Source organism: Ylistrum balloti, unplaced genomic scaffold (assembly GCF_031769215.1).
Source record: "Ylistrum balloti isolate Yb309-2 unplaced genomic scaffold, AGI_CSIRO_Ybal_v1 Utg369866, whole genome shotgun sequence".
NCBI classification, from domain to species: domain Eukaryota; kingdom Metazoa; phylum Mollusca; class Bivalvia; order Pectinida; family Pectinidae; genus Ylistrum; species Ylistrum balloti.
Window position 1 is genome coordinate 6,562 of NW_026782011.1, and position 6,207 is coordinate 12,768.

The following is a 6,207-nucleotide window of genomic DNA, read 5'->3' on the forward strand; positions in this document are numbered from 1 at the left end:
CGGACACATTGATCATTATAGGGCACCCGCACTTCCTGTTGTTCCTGGTCACCCATGCTAGATAGCCGAAGGTGAGGAAACAGACAAAGAGCAGCACCGTCCTTCAAATGAGGTGCTTAACCGAGATTCAGTGTACAGAGGTGCTCTTCTAGATCTTCCTTAAAAAAGGGAGTGCTCTGGTCGCGTCCCCGGATTTTTCTTTCTATCCTGTCTCTCTCTTTTTTTTTTTTTTCATTTTCCTTTCCCGAACACTAATATACTGCAGCCTCCCAAATACACAGACAAGCATCACAAACAAGCACCCACATTACACCGGGAGGCCGTCCTTAAATTGCCTTAGCTGTTGATTGGACGTTAATTACAAACAACAGTGCCGCAATGCAGAATATGTACGCTCGTCCCAGAAATTTTTAGAAAAAACGAAGTAAATTCTTCAAAGGGCCGAACCTAATGAATTATTGTCAAATATTTTTTTAATCGAACATGTGTAAGCTTTCATACCTTGCCACCAAGTTTTAAATTAAGCCATTAAATAGTTACTCCGTTTAAGTGGAGAAACATAATTAAAAACTTTTCAAGGGCCCATAACTCCCTGAATTAACAAGGAAAACTTATGAAAAAATAAAAGAACGGGGCATAACTCTGTAACTATAATTGCGAGGCGGGCATTTTTTATACTCGACACTCCGCCATCTTGAAATATACAAGTGTACAAAGTATGGTGACACTATACCAATGAAGCATAAAGTTATGGTCCGGACAAGAAAAGTTTACGACGGACGGGCGTATGGACGGACGGACAATGCCATACCATAATACGTCCTGCCATTCGACGGGCGTATAAAACCCAAACCAAACTTTCGTGCTTGCCTTAATCCTCTTAAATTTCAGTCTCAGTAGGGAAAATGGTCGCTTACTGCGTTTTATTACACAAATACATTTGTAAGAGACATAAAAAGGTACAGTGTACTTCAACATAAAAAAATTCACATATTTAATACAATTACTAGACTAGGTGTGCCTTGTGAACATATATCTCTCCCATACTTCACAGGGCTGTCTACATGTTTGGTAGGGGAAGATAAATCTTTCTTTACCGGGGTAAGGAAAAGACAAGCTACATGTAAATCTAAAGAAAAAAAATTGAAATAAGACTTAGTTTATTTAAGCATTTATCATTCTTGCTGATGTTGCTAATGAATCTTAGCTATTAATTTCGGTACATTTTAATAGTGTTTTTCGTTCAAAAGCAATTTTATTTTTACTCGACATTTTTTAAATATATGTGTTTAAATCACAAAGATCATTACTTTGATCTTAAAAAAATTAAAGCAAATACCTGCAAACTAGCGGACAGCTACATTGGATCAATAGATCCAACAAATCTAGATTGGTTGTTAGGGGTTGTAAAACGGTATATTTTCATTGTCCGGAACATAGAGGAAAAAATGATTTTGTACGATAAAATGTCTTCAATTTCTCCGCTATTTAGGTCGTTCATTTTGAAATATAAATATTGACTTGAAAAAGCGTCTGAATCATAATCAATGTCAGTAAAGTAATTAGAGAGGATGTGAAATGACCAGTTAAACTACATATACTATTTCGAGCGATAGATAGTTAAGTAATTTCTAACGCGCTTCTTATTTATTGAGCACACCAAATGTTACTTCAAGTGCAAACTTAATATGTCGAACGCTTCCACAGCATTCAATCTTGGGTGCTTTAACGTACAGTTATTATCCCCTCGCGGCGAAGTCGGGGATGGGATTTAGGGATCTGCCTTTAAGAACGTACGAAAGTACGTATATATTTGTCCGCAGCATAACTCCCACACCGTTCATGATAATTTCATCAAACTGTATATACTTGGTAAATACATCAAGGCGGAGTGCAGTGCGGAAGAACCGTAACTCTCGCGACCCTTTTTACAGAGTTATTTCCCTTTGTATACACATTCATTTTTCCCTTTGAATAGAGTATAACTCTCAAACCGTTCATGGTAATTCCATCGAACTGTAACTATTGCGTCCCTTTTTACAGAGTTATTCCTCATTGTAAAAACACTTTTCCATGTTTCCCAATGAATTTTGATCATATTTTGCTTAAGTATTGGAATACTTGGAACAAGTTCGTGTTTTATAGTGCCAAGATCAACAGCAAGGTCACCGTTGATATTTGCATGAAATATTTGTCATTGCTATAGCGACTTGAGTGGGGCACTCGTGCATAATTTTGTGCCATTGACATATTTTCTCCAGTGATTGAGTTACTAATTCAACCTCTACACATCATTATAATCGCTCGTCATTTCACTGGGTATTCATTATTTGACATACAATATCAACGGAAAAAAGAAATTCTTTATAAAATCTACTATGTTTAATATATGAGCATGAAAATTTGCTTGTAGCTTTATCCATTTCATGACAAAAAAACTACTAATTTTACGGGACAATTAATTTCAAATGTAAAAATTACACGTATACTACTTTTATTTTTATAATCATGTGTACAAATGTACTGTATATGATATGGTTTTACTCTACATTCGAACACTGTAAATGTGTTTTAATATGGTAGCTTGTTTTATCTATTTACAAATTTCCTCATTATTCTTGTTATCTTGTTGTGGAAAACATATTCTATATACCATTATATTGATTAAAAGTTTGAACTACAATGTATTATATGTAATTGAAAGTTGTGGTGTGATGTTACAATAGGTATACATGACAGGAGTGCAACAAATTGACTTAAAATTTTATTTCAAAATGAACCAATTCATTTGACTTTTTGTGTGGAAAAAAATGAATAAACGTTTTCAAAAGCACTTTCGTTAAGTATGACTGTAATTGAATCATTGTTTATTGTTTCAGTATAGGAAACAATCCATTTTAATTAGATTCGAGAAAGCAATTTAGTTCCGTCAGTGTTTTACTGGCGTGAAAAATTGATAAGCCGGGCCAAGTTGCTCCTAGAAGTCGTACGGAATTAAGCTTGATATCAATGTTTGTTCTGAATTCTGAAGCTGGACGGTCATTGATGTTTTATTATTTCAATTCAAAATATTTTATGGCAAAAAATTGCAACAGGATTGTTTTTTTGGGAGGAGAAAGAGAGAGAGAGAGAGCGAGAATGAGAGAGGGAGAGAGAGATAGAGAAAGGTTGTTGTTATTTAACGGATGACGTCAATTGAACCTTTTACTAGACTTAAAAGTGAGATCATTCTATAACCAAACAATATAAAATCTAAATCACAAGGAATGGGTAAATTTAAATCACCTAAATATTAGAAAAGAACTTGCCTTTGTATATTATACTGATGACACATCAAGAAAAAAATGATAGGCTGAGATTTTCACACATATGTCCACAAGAACAGCTGGGGTATATGCTTGGTTTATCCTGAATAAATAATACTTTAAAAAACAGTAATGGTGTCTAATATTCATGTGTATGATATGTAATTTACGGTCACCCATCCCTACACGAGAAGGTGGAGAAAAGTGATCGATAGGTTTCAGAGACTTTTTAATAACACTTAATGATGGTAAAATCAACTGAAGTTGTTAGTTTAAACTATTTTATTGGCAAAAAATGACAATGGTATTGGTAAGGAAGTTTGACCATATCACATGTATTAAAAGCTTCTTAATAACAAAAAAAAATGCATAACAATAGCCACGTGATTACAATGAGAACAAGAGGCCCATGGGCCTTAACGGTCATCTGACTACCATATCAAAGAGAATTTAAAAGTGAAAGTATCACTTTCATAGCATCATACTTCAGCCTTAACCTTCATCCTGCATGCTTGAGACCAAATATGAACTATATCCTACAAAGATTTTCAAAACATTTCAAATAATTTTGTAAGTTTCCTTTTTGGACCCTTCCTTCTGGCCCCTGAGGGCTATTACCCACAGTTTATACCCATTTCAATCCCCTTGTCTAGCATGTTGCAGAGAGAATATTTACGTTTTCCTTCAATTCCTTCAGATGTAGTAGGATTTTAAGGAATTTGCTAAGAATTAATTAATTAAGTTTCCCCTATTGGGCCCCGCCCCTCTGGCCCCTGAGGACCAACACGCACGTGTTATACAAAATTGGTTCCCCTGTGCCTAAGCATGTTACAGATCATATATGAATCCTTCCCCTTAATACCTTCGGGAGGATTAGGATTTTAAAGAATTTACTAAGAATTTACTAAGTTTCCCCTATCGGGCCCCGCCCCTCTGGCCCCAGGGGCCCAGACCCACCATTTATACAAAATTGAATCCTCTTAACCCAAACATGATCCTGACCATTTTTGGTCAAAATTGACCCAGTGGTTCATGACTAGTAGCGATTTTTAGAAAAAGTTTACGCACGGCGCACGCACGGCGGACGGTGGACGGTGGACGGCGGACGGCGCACGACGACGGACGAAGCATGATCACAATAGGTCATCTTGACCCTTCGGGACAGATGACCTAAAAATTGAATTTAATTGACATGCATACTACCGTACATAAAAACAGATGTCAATTAATTACATGTAATCATATAAGAAGAGGAAGAGAAATGAGAAGGGAGAGGGGAAGCTTTTGTTTGTTTTGCATAGAATGTTACAAATATACAAACACATCATGATTTTGTGGAAGCTGATAGGGAAAAATATGCAAATTGGGAAAGTGGGAAGTTGTTAATTTTGTACTGCTAAAGCCCGAATATCCGTAACTGTCACCAAAAACTCAGAAACATCGGACTTCTTTTTTCCTTCAAATATGTAGCAAAACTTACCCTTTTCTTTAATAAAAATAATAAAAGGGATTTCTTTTTTTTGCAATTTTGATAAAAAGCTAAAGAAAACCGTCTGTCGGGATACACGTGTCTCAATGCGCGTGCACTTACTCCCGCGGCGAGTGTAGACAAAGCAGTCCGACTTGCATTGTTAGCTTTAGTTGTCGTTAGCTAGACTCAAATTTTCATTGTTGACGGTACCTAACACTGTCTCAGTTGTTCACTATCCACAGGAAGTGTAATGTCTAAAATGAGATGGTGATATCGATGTAATTGTATCTTTCGCAATTCGTGTTCCGGCGTGTAATTCAATGCTACGGTCCCGCTAGGTCATACTGTACATGCATGTAATCTCAACTCTGGCGAGATCAGGTCACGAACCACCCTACATGCTTCGGCAACAATCGGTTCACAAATCGCGACTTTCATCTCCTCATATACCAATACTTGCGTACAAAGTAGGTAGTAACTATTGTTGATATAGCTTAATTTTAACTATATCTTACTGTATATGTCAATAATTATGTCACTTTTTACATTAATTTAAGGTGAATGTTACGTATATTGGGGCTTTAACTTCGTATCAATAACGACAATCGAATACTATTTAAGTGTTTTTTTGACATTCAACACATAAAATGAATATGTTGCACATGTGTTTTCCGTTAAGAAGCAATTAGATGTTGAGATATTATGGAAACAATTGAAATTATGCTTTATTTTGTGGGCAAAAAAAAATTCTGTCACACCGCCTCTTACCCTCGTCGCGTATTTCCCGCAATTTATAGGGAAGGAATTCTGAATTCTTCTACTCTAGACGGATATAAAAAAGTCGATAGAGCGTCAGAATGATTCGGACTACCCGTTCACCAGAGCAGATTCTCAATTAAAACAAATATGACCTCACCATTATCTTCATAAGATCCTTTGAAAGCTAGCTCAGTATTTGCCTTGAAAGGACGAGGTAATTCAACCTAAAATAGAAAACGTACATTTGTAATTCAGATGATTATTGGCATGAAGAACGGTAAAATCTGCCGAGTAGCAAAATTGGATATAAATCGGGTAATCGCCATTTACAAGAGAATGGCCTCGCATTTCCTACAACTATGTCGTCGGCTGCTGAGGAGAATGATGAAATTTTATTATAAGAGATGTTATCCAAAGAGCCTGAGGTATTTGAGATGCCGAACGCAAATCTTTTCGATATTATATTGACGACATCAAAAGTTTAAGTAGAGCCTTGTGAATTCTATCAAAGTATGTCTGTAGTGACAGGACGGTAGTAAATGGAACCGAAGGGTTTGTGCATGCTTTTAAGACAGCATGCGTATCAAAATGGACTGTAGGATCTGCGTTCAGTATTTCAAAATTAAAAATTGAGTTGTCGCATGCTTTTAACACGGGTGATATATATGCGCG